Raw genomic sequence first — 11345 nt, forward strand, 5'->3', positions numbered from 1 at the left:
GTCCCGGGCCCCGCTCGGGACCCAGCCCCGTCCTGCGCGCGGCGTTCACCTCCTCTCGGGACCCACCGTTTCCCGCGCTCGGACCAGATTCAAACGCACCCGCCGACGCCGAGCCGCGCCCCGCCCGTCGCGCGTCACTAACCGCCGCTCTCGCGAGAACTGGGTACGTGCCCCGCCCACACGCCCATAGAAGCCCCGCCCTCTGGGCGTGGCCTCAGGCGCGGTGCCAGCGGCTCTGCCGCGCCCCACCGACTGCGCACGCGCGGCTCCGCAGCCTTTCCGGCCCCGCGCCCCGTGCACGCGCGACGCTCCCCTGCGCGCTCGTGCGGGTCCCGCCGCCCCGCTGCGACAGCTCCCGGATGTCCTGTGGGGGGAGGGGACGGGGGAGGGGTAGAGGGATGATAGGGAGGGCGGTGTGAGACGGTCTCTGTACCTAGAACCTCACAATGTGGTTATCGAGAAGGTTTACAGAATTAAAACTGGGCCCCACAGCAAACGACATAAAACTAAGACTGAAAGGTACGAAACGTGGCTAAAATGATGCCTTTGATAAAAATATCAGCTTTTTAACATTTAGTTTCTTCTGTATAGCACAGGTGGCACGATCACATGGTTCAAATGGCTCCGGGACCTCCAGCTCTCCTCCTCTCTAAAGGAAACCACTGTTACCAGCGTCTTGAAAATCCTTCCAGAAATATTTTCTGCTTGTACAGAAAAATGCAAAATTTGCAATGTAATCATCATAATTTCAACTGGGAAAATAAGCTAAAACAACAAAAGGTCATGGGCTAGGAAGTTAACAGAGCCCTAAGTACAATTAGTGTGTCAAAGCCATTCTGGGCAAACCCTACAGTGTGCGGCAGCTATGCAGGGCTTCTCCGTCCCCACCGGCCATCCCACAGAAGGGACAGAGAAGACAGCTGGACAGGACACTGCCTGGCAGATGATTCCCCGACTCGGAGAAAGGGGGAGAGGCTTGTGGCTGAATAGGAGACAGCTGCAGAAACATTTCTTTCCATTTTGTGGTTTTATACTGTACCGTCCCTGAACGTTAAGAGTTTGAACATGGGAAATGTGGGTGTTTGACACCCACGTACGAGAAGAAAAGAAAAACAGAGTAATTGGGAGCTCAAAGCCCACCCTTGCCCATGCCCCTGGGAACTGGGGTCACCAAGCCCTGCGCATGTCCTGCTGAGCCCCAGACGGAATGACCACACTCAGGGAAACACTCGGGGAAGGGGATGAGGGGACGACTGGGTGTCCTGATCGTAGGAGCACCACGTGGTGTGTGTCTACTCGACGAATGGATGGAGACACAGAGGAGGGGCGAGCTGGATCAGGACCGGCGTGTGCCCAGAGCAGAGCCCTGTGGACTCTGCAGACGGGCCTGTCTAGCACAAGCTTCGTCCTTTCTCCTCCTGGGTTGTAATCCCTCTTTAATATTACCCCTGTCATTTCTATAACGGAATTTGCATACACAGCCTGAAGAGATGATCTTGCGAAGATTGAAGGGACGAAGGTGGCAAGGGGAGGTGAGCTATCCTCACCTTCATCGTCCTGCTGGGACCCTTCCCAGGAGATGCTGCAGAGCCAGGGTGGCAGCCTTGAGCCAAGCGCATGCCCTCAGTGGGTAACTCAGAGGAAGAACAAGACAGTCTAGTTCTATGGCAAAACATTTTCAGTACGGTCGGGCACGGGTGTCCCCAGGTGATCCTCATTTACAGGTTAGTAACACTGGTCTCATAAAAAATGTATGGAAAAAGAGGAAACTTGACTGGCACAAGTAAAAAATCAAAAATGCTGATGTCCTGTGTCATGCCAAACACACAACAACCAAGAATTGGACGATGGGGCGTGGGGCCTCCTTGGCATCCTTCTAAGCCAGAGGTCAGTGCTGGACACGGTCACTGTCCTCTCAAAGTTTCCCAAAGAGTGGAAATAATACACATGTCTATCAACAGACAAACGGACAAAAAACATGTGGTCTATCCATACAATGGGGTATTTTTCAGCCACGAAAAGAATGAAGCACTGACACACTACAGCAAGGATGGACCTTGAAACACTATGGCAGTGAAAGAGCCAGACACAAAACGTCACACACTGTATGATGCCATTTATATGAAATGTCCAGACCGTTCTCAAACCCACAGAGACAAAGTAGATTAAGGGTTGAGGGGAGAGGGGAACGTGGAGGGACTACTAATGGTTTTGGGTCTAAAGTTAGACAGTTGCACAACCTGTGAATATACTTAAAACCACTCAGTTTTATACATAAAAGGGGTAAATTTTATGACACTATAAAATAAATAAAATTATATCTCAATAAAACTGTTATAAAAACTTTGCCAGCGTGAGTATTGATGCAGATGCCAAGCTTGGGATTCAGAACACAGTTAACCAGGAGTGGGAAAGGGAAGCTTGGCTGGCAGCGCAGCGGGCTGGGCACCTGGGCGGACGGCCACACGGGGCAGCGGGTGCCACGCTCCTGGGTCGGAGCCTTCATAAGGTAACGATATTGAAACAGACTCTAACAGTAGCTGTCAACCCTGAACACACATCAGAATCACCCAGTTCTTATAAAAAGGAAAAAACCCAGCCTGGGCCCTAGCCCAGGCCCATCAAGTAGGAATCTCTGGAGGAGGGCTGGACGCAGGGGGTTGGTTTTTAAGTCCTACAGATGATCCCCTCGTGCACCCAGAAGCGTGGGTTTAGAAGGCTGAGACAGGGCCAGCCACTGGGGGAGAGAAGGGCCTGTCAGGCAGAGACACAAGTATCTGAACTGGCACGAGTGCCCAGGCCACGGAAGTGCGGCCTTGGGACATGGACTGGCAGGGACGGGACTGGAAATAGGAGCAGTCTCCAAATACAGTTGTCCAAAGCCACCCCTCCCCTCTTTCCCACCAGAGAGTTTGGGTTTATTCAATAGGTCAACGCAAAGTCTCCAAAGCATTTAAGAACTCAAGTGACGCATACAGATTTGCATCTCTGAGAAAACCCTGGGGCAACAGAAAGACAGTGCAGCCAGGAACGTGCTTCTTCAGAGCCCGCCCCTTGGGAGAGCTCTGACAGCGGTCCCCACCTTAGAGCAGTATCAACACTGACTGCCGAAGGCTGCCCAGGCCAACCGAATAAAATATGAATCTTTAAAAATGCCGGAAGGGATTCTTTAATCTAGGGCTTTAAAAGTAATAGATCTGCAGCATCACCAGCGCCACTTTAGACAAGCCCAAGTACACACTGGTGCCACCCACCCCCTTGCCTCCCCCTTCGTTTTACCAGAAGCCTCCTGACTTAAACAGAAACCCCTTTTGCTTCTGCAAGGACACAGTTCTCCACCCCGATCCACATTAGCATAATGGCCCTCCATGATGGCATCCCCCAGCTCTTGGCACCAACATACCAATATAAGGTCTACCACCCCACCTGCTGCCATCCCCTTTCCAGGGCAGCCCTGGGCTGCCTGCCACAATGAGCGCAGCCCAGCAGATCTTCTTCCTTTAATAAAGCTTGAACAGTACCCAGCATCTCAGCTCACTTTCTTTCAAAATCATGGCACATTAAGAATGAGAAGAATCACTGATCATTTCGGAGTAAACTAGATGCTGAGGAACATTCAGCTTCAGCGCACACTAACTGCAGATCACGTGCTGCGTGCGCGTCCCTGTCCCTAGTGAGTGCGCCACCAGCACAGGCTCTCGCAGCACACAGGGCCCATCCGTGCTCTCGATCCACTGCCCCCCTCGGCCTCCGCCCCTCCAGCCCACCCCGCTCTGCTCACATCTTCACTTCCTGTGCCCCTGAACGTGGAACCTAGCAGGGGGCACGTGCACGGCACCCTGGACACAGGCTCGAGCTCCACCCAGCCAGGAAATCTCAGCCATCTCCACAGTGAGCTTCAGTGTCTTTCCATCCTTAAAACAAGGGTTTAAACCCCCCTACTTCATAGGGCCATTGCAAAGGTTAAATGAAATAGGATTTAACCTGAAGATAATAGAGTTTACTGACAGAACACCGAAGAGGGCCCTAACAATGTGCCCGGGCAGTCGTACCTGTTGGAAAAATGTGCAAAAGAAAGATATTTTGGCTGCGATTGCTTGAGACTGTCTCTTCCTGCTCTGCTTCCCCTCTACGCCCCATCAGGGCAGCAGCGGCTCTGGTTGGGTCAGCTGGATGGACTCAGGCGTGTGCCACTGTCCCGCCCCAGGGCTGTCCTGGTGTTGACATAAAGGGACGCGCACAGGCCTTTCGGGTAGTAGCTAATTAATAGAAGTACTACGCTGTAATGGGCTGAAACAGCTGGAATCACATATGGAAAAACCTGACACCCTCTCTCGTGCCATGCACAAAAGTGACCCCAGGATGGGCCAGAGGCCCACGTCTGAAGCTGACACCGTGGATGCTCACAGATCCCTTCTCCTGCTGCCTTCTTCCTCTGCCGCCTCCTCTAACAACGCACCTGGGACAGTCTGTTGTCCTTGGGAGCCGCACCAGTCGCACCTGCTGACACCCACCAGGGCTCCTTCCTTGTGTAGGATACTGTGATCCTGCCGGTGCTGCCGAGCCCCAGGCACCCCGGCCCTGGCCGTCACCTCGGCTGCAGCTGCTGTGGCCTCCCTGTGGGTCCTACGGCTCCCTCCTCGCCCAGCGGCTCCGTCCTACTCCACCCACTGTGAACTCAGCCACCCTCCCGGGGACCTCGCATGCCCTCCATATCCCAGCCAGAGTGTCACGTCCTCCGGCACCGAGCTCCCAATCTCAGCACCCCCACCCCCACCTACTCTTGGAGTGTCCCGACTTTGCCAAAGCACTTTTCTCAGAGTGTCTAATTCTATATTTACTTACAGTCTTGTTTGGTGACTGCCTCTTGCCCACAGGACTGTACCCTGCAAGTGCCACAGCGCCCAGCACAGAGCAGGCATCCATGGCGTGAATGGATGGAAGGATGCGTGTCCACGGGGCCTGACAGCACGCGGTGGCCCTGGTGGAGTCACTCAGCGCAGCTAAAGGAGGAGCAGAGTCACAGCGTGGAGAGTCAGTGGAAGTGAGGGGGAGGTCCTGGGCCGCGCGGCTCGTCCTGTGTGTTCGCGGAGACACCATTTTATATTTCCTTAGATGTACTCAGGATTTCTATCGAATATGTGGCCCTGACCCTTGGGCAGAAATCAGAGTTCTCTCATAGTGTTCTTTTTACTTAAGAGACTTGCCTTTCATAACCTTTTCCAGGAATATAAATTTTAAGAGCATCTATCCTATAAAGCTCAGAGATTTGTCTTCTTATCCAAATTAACAAAAGCCATCTCCCCTCTTTTCTAATTTTATTTCATATATTCTGTCTATCCTACACTCCTCTGGCTATTTTCCTGTTAAGTTCCTTCATGAAATAGTGAAGAAACTATCATTATTGACTGTTACTGAATAACTAAATTCAAGGTTGGCCCAAGGACTTTTGTGATATTGAGGCACAGTTTAGTAAAATATAACTGAAGTTAAGGGGTCTTCAACCCATTTAATCTTATTAAGGATGATTTATTGTAATTACTGTGTTGGATTGAGATGTGGCTGTACCTCTAGTTTAGAGGGAGAAATTATCTCAGTAAGTACTTCACCGTGATTCCTGTAAGCCTGTGACACATGCTGTGTTCTCGGTGTGTTGTCTCCACACCCAGTGTGAGATCTCAAGCAAATCATCTTCATATTTGAGAGACAGAGCCAAAATAACTAGGTTGTGATTCCTGTAAGCCTGTGACACATGCTGTGTTCTCGGTGTGTTGTCTCCACATCCAGTGTGAGATCTCAAGCAAATCATCTTCATATTTGAGAGACAGAGCCAAAATAACTAGGTGGTTCCTTCCAGCTCTAAATTTGTACAGTATTCTACAGAAATGGACGAAGTTTGGTTCACATCCTGCCTTGAGGGCTTAAAAGCCTAAATGTATTCTCAGAGACTGTAGCAACACCCGTTGGGATTAAGGATCCTTTTGAGTTGAGAAAAGGCTTCGGTCACCTGCCATAGAAGAACCTGCCCAGCTGGCCTTGTGGTAAGTCCCCATCCATGCTCTGCTCCCACACGTGTGGCAGGTGTAAAGACGCTGGTCACAACAGCTAGTGAAGGCAGGCTTCCACCCACTTATTTCCTCTGCTCCAAACAGTATGGGAGACAAGATACGAACAGAGAAGGCCAAGTATGCATAGCTGGGTCGCTGAGCACAAATGGAGCAGGAACGCAGGGAGCAGGGGTCTGAGGCCATGGTTCAGCCAGGAATGCAGATCCTTGGGGCAAAAGGGCTTTGCGCACACCACAGGGAGCAGAGATCAGGCTCTGGGCTCACAGCTGTACTAAAGGCCAGGGCAGAACCTGCATTGCTCAGGAAAGAAGCTGAAAAACTGTTATCAACCTGGTGCCTATGGTACAGTTTATAGAAAGCCATGGGCCAGGAAGAAGGAGACCAAGAAAAATACTCCTGACCAGCAGCCGTGTCAAGTCTCTTTCTCATGGTCACAGGAGCAGCTGTGTCAAAATCTCAAATATCACCAAGGAAAGGAAGTCTCAAAATGTCCTTTAAGACCTGGCTCTCGGTCCGGCCCCGTGACTCACTCCGGAGAGTGCAGCGCTGGTAGCCTTGAGGCCGCAGGTTCAGATCCTATATAGGGATGGCTGGTGCGCTCACTGGCTGAGCGTGGTGCTGACCACACCGTGCCGAGGGTTGCGATCCCCTTACTGGTCAGAAGAAAAAAAAAAAAAAAGACCTGGCTCTCAACCAAGGGCTAGGAGGGCAAAGATCGTGCACGTGTGTATAAAAGAGCACAGAGAGAAGGGAGGCAGGGACGGGGGGAAAAGAGAGAGAGGCCTCCTGTTCAAAAGAGACTTCCCAGCCAGTACTCAAACAACAGGAACAAACATCACACTAGGGAAGAGAGACCACATGCTGGGAAAACAGGATGATTGAATCAGGCTCCTCTGGCCTCAGGGCCAGTTGGGGGTGGTTCCGTAAACAAATTGTGTGTGTGTGGGTGGAGTTAGTGCACATGGGCTGCGCTGGGGCTTGGCTGGGGACTGCCACAGGTGGACACTGCTCCACGTGTGCAGCCGTGTTTTCCAACCTACGGCTTCCAAGGGCCTGTTTGCTGGTTACTCAGCTCACAGACCTGCGTGTGAAGGGTCTGGGGACCCGGCCTGGCGTGTGAGGGATCTGGGGACCCAGCTTGGCATGTGAAGGGCTTGTGACCCAGTCTGTGCATGGGCTTGAGGGGTCTGTGAGCTCCAGACCCAGCCCTAGCTCAACAATCGGCCCAGTCGGCAGGATTACCGGCAGGTAAAAGAGCCCGAACACTACAATTGGGGACATCGGCAGGATTCCGACATTAGCCGCAGTGCCACACTACACAATTAGCAATCAGAATAGGAACTAGGATTCTCTGACCAATAATTTAAATAATTATGTTTAGGATATTCTAAGAGATAAAGAACTTACATCCATTCACAAAAGGCAAGAAATTATCAAGCAAAAACAAGCAAGAATAAAATGAGAACAGGTAGCTAGGAAACATAATTGATTACAGATTTTGAAAATCAAAAGAACAAATTAGTGAATTGGAACCCAATACTGAAGACTTTGACCAGAGCCCAGCACATAAAATATAATATAATATGAGATAATATAAATGAAAGAGCATTTAAAATAAGCATTGGAAAATCAATTGAGAAGCTCCAGTGTACTCTACAAGGAGTTCCAGAGGAGTTGCTGAAAAAGAAATATACAATAAAATGCTAGCTAAGAATTCTCCAGAATTGAGAAAAGATGTGGTTCTCAGGATTGATAGAATACTCCCAACAAAGACAGGAATTAAGATAAATTCATACCTAGGTACACTGAGGTGGAATTGTAGAAATTAAGATTATTTTAAAAGCCTAAAACCTTCCAAAGAGAAAAGACATATTCCCTAAAGAGGTGTTAAGTTTAGACAAACAGAACAACCATCAACAGTAAAGACTGGAAGGAAGAATTGTGATGTAATTGTCTGCTCAGAATTTTATAAACAGCCAAACAATTATTCAAGGAAGAGGGCAAAAAAAGACATTTTCAGTTCTACAAAGACCAACAGAGCTCGTCCCCACGGCCCTCACTACAGAATGATTGAAGAGAAGTTAAGTCAAGGGGAGGTACGGAAAACAAAAAATAAAAATGAACACAGAAACTGCTAACGTGCATCAGTAAATATAATTGATAACCTCTGTAAAAAAAACACAACCCCCCTTTTTTTTGCATTGAAAAAGCATGGAACTAAAACTGTTCAAGAAAAAAGATCGGGAGGGCTGGCCCGTGGCTCACTCGGGAGAGTGCGGTGCCGATAACACCAAGGCCACGGGTTCAGATCCCATATAGGGATGGCTGGTTCGCTCACTTGGGAGAGCGTGGTGCTGACAACACCAAGTCAAGGGTTGAGATCCCCTTACTGGTCATCTTTTTTAAAAAAGAAAAAAAAAAAAACAAAAAAAAAACAAGAACTGAGAAAAGATCGGGTGGTTACAGTATCTAGGGTCCTTTGTGTTTATTAGAAGGAGGACAGATACTGAATGACTTTAGAGTAACCACTAAAATAATACAACCTCAGGCTTCCAAAGCAGCAAAGGAAAACAGAATATATGAAATTCTATTAATCCAAGGAAGGTAGGAGAGAAGAGTAAAGAAGCAAAGAAAAAGGGTAAATATAAAATATCAAGTAAGATCATAGATATGAGTATAAATATGCCACTAATCATAACTAATGTAAAAATATTAAACCTCTATTTTAAAAAAAAGATTAAATTGGATAAAATTACAAAATCCAGCTATGTGCATCTTATTCGAGACATAATTAAAACAAAACTACACAAAGTTTGAAAATAAAGGTGTGAAAAATTTCAAACACCAAAATGTGTTTAGTGTTATTGTGTGTGTTGTGTGGTGTGCAGTGTGCTGTGTAATGCGTATGTATTGTGGGTGGTGTGTTATGTGGTGTGTATTGCACACGTGCACATTGTGTGTGTGTTGTGCATGTGTTATGTGTACTGTGTGTGATGGTTCTCATGAGAGACCGGGACCTGAGACCAGCGTGATGATGTCGGACCCATGAGATGTAGCCGCCGTCTCTCCGTCCAGGCTGGAGGAGCAGTGAACGCCTGCACTGGGATTGCTGTTGTGGAACTGGCCCGATCTGGGGTGACCGCATGGAGTTATTGAAACCAGAATGAGCTGGGCTTTGGAAAACGTGCTGTCCACTATGTGGACTTCAGGGGCAAGCATGCACATTTGGTGCTGGTGGAAGCCTCCCTCCGATGAGAACTAGTGTTCTGGGGTCAGAGACTACTTCTGCCAAAGAAAATTGGGGAAGTGAGTCTTGGAATGAGGGAAGGTCTCTCTGTGGGCCTGGAAGTCCTTCCTTCCTGCAGGTCTGGCTTCCCAGGCAGAAGACACTGGACACATTTGTGGCAGGTGGTGTGGACATGGACATAGGCTTGGTGCTAAGCCAGAGGTTGGCCTGATTTGGGCCTCTGGGGTCTGAAAGTGGCAATCCTGGCATCAGTGGTTAGTTCTCTCTGTATTCTGTTTCCCTCACCCAGTCCTCAGCCAACCCTTGTTAAAAGACACTAACTAGTCTCTCACAAATATAATGCTGAATAAAAGCAGCCAGACACAAACGCAAATCCACATGATGATTCCATATATGCACAGCTCAAAACCTGACAAAACTAATCTACAGGGTTAGGCGTCAGGACAGGGCTACCCCGGTGGGTGGGGGTGGCAGCTGTAGGGGAATGAGAAGGGGTTTGGGTTGCTGAGGTTCTACCGCGTCGTCATGGGGCTGGTGACAAGTGTGCTCAGTTTGTGAAAATTTATCCAGGGAGTAAAATCAGGATTTGTCCACATTTCTGTATTTGTTACTACAGTGGATAAAAGAATAATAATAAACTGTACCGCCTTCCTGTCCCGTGGAGAATGAAGGAGACTGAGTCGCCTGGAGACCAGGGAGTCCACCCTCAGAGGAGCACGCAGCTCAGGACAGCGGGGGGCAATATGCAGGGAAACGTAGAATAGCCGGGGCGTGTGGGGGTGGATGGTTGGGTGGGAGAGGGGGGAGACACGGCTAACTAGGCTGGTGGAGGTGCACGCCTTAATCATTTAAGTATAAGAGAAAGTACAACACTGTGTTGTCGTCCTAAACTGTGGGCGAGGAAGAGAGGTCACCACACTGGGTCTGCAGTTGAGTGAAGAGGCTGGACAACAGGACGGCTAACAATTCCCAACACCGTGTGCTAGGTGGTCCTGAATGGTTTACAGCCGTTACTCATTTCATCCTAAACATGACCTTTCAGGTAAGCACTATGGCTATTCCTACTCTACAGATGGAGAACAGGAGGCACAGAGCTCTGTGACTTGCTCCAGGTCATATGCGGGCAGAGGTGGGGTTTGAACAGGGTGCCCTGTCTGCAGCCCACGTTTACACCCCTGGACCACACTGCTTCCCAGAATCAAGAGACACTGCAAAATAGAAACAGTAGGGAATGTCTATAAAGAGATATTTCTTTTTAGAGACCAACCGTAAACATAGGTAAAAACAAAAAAGTGGCATGCATTCCTTTAGTATTCTTTTTAAAAAAACATCTGACCATGCCTTAATTTCCCCTCCACTTTTAGACAGTTGTTGGAGATGGGATTCTTGGCTGAGTCTTTCTCCGCACTTTGCATGTTATTCCTCTGCCTCTGGCATGGGCGGTTTCTGAGAAATCGGCTGTACTCTTACGCAGGAGCACGTGGTGAGTCTTTCTCTAGCTGCTACGTCTGTATTCGATTTTCAGGTTTGACTGTGATGTGCCTAAGTGTGGCTCTTTCTGAAGTTTATCCTAGAGTTCCTTGAGCCTCTTTAATTTGTAATGTTTCTCGTGAAATTTGGGAGTTTGGGCCCATTACTTCTTCAAATGTAATTTCTGGTGCTTTCTCCTCTTTCCCCTTGGGGAACTCCCGTTGTGTTGGTGCCGGTCGTTTCCTTCCTGAGTGGATCATTTCAATCGTCCTATCTATCAAGTTCACTGATTCTTCCATCAGCTCAAATCTTTTGTTGAACTCCAGTGAATTTTATATTACACTTATTGTACTTTAAGTCCCAGAATCCCTATTTAGTTCTTTCTGTAATTTATTTATATTCTCTATTTTGATGAGACATAATTCTCACACTTTCCTTTAATTATTTAGACATAGTTTCCTTTACTTATTTGAACATATAATAGCTGATTTAAGGTGTTCTGCTTTAAGTCCAACATCTGGACTTCCTTAGGGACAGTTTCTACTTGACTGCTTTTTTCC

At 48.7% G+C, this 11345-nt stretch overlaps 1 protein-coding gene across 1 annotated transcript in view; it reads right to left on the minus strand.

Moving 5' to 3' along the window:
• NCAPG2 (non-SMC condensin II complex, subunit G2) overlaps nucleotides 1-137 on the minus strand; it is a 61015-nt gene extending 60878 nt beyond the window's left edge. The window contains exon 1 of the mRNA XM_008573970.1: nucleotides 67-137. The gene's annotated coding sequence lies outside the window, so the exon portion shown is untranslated. The remainder of the gene's footprint in view (nucleotides 1-66) is intronic.
• Nucleotides 138-11345: the final 11208 nt, after the last annotated feature.

The sequence above is a fragment of the Galeopterus variegatus genome, unplaced genomic scaffold (assembly GCF_000696425.1).
Source record: "Galeopterus variegatus unplaced genomic scaffold, G_variegatus-3.0.2 Scaffold978, whole genome shotgun sequence".
NCBI classification, from domain to species: domain Eukaryota; kingdom Metazoa; phylum Chordata; class Mammalia; order Dermoptera; family Cynocephalidae; genus Galeopterus; species Galeopterus variegatus.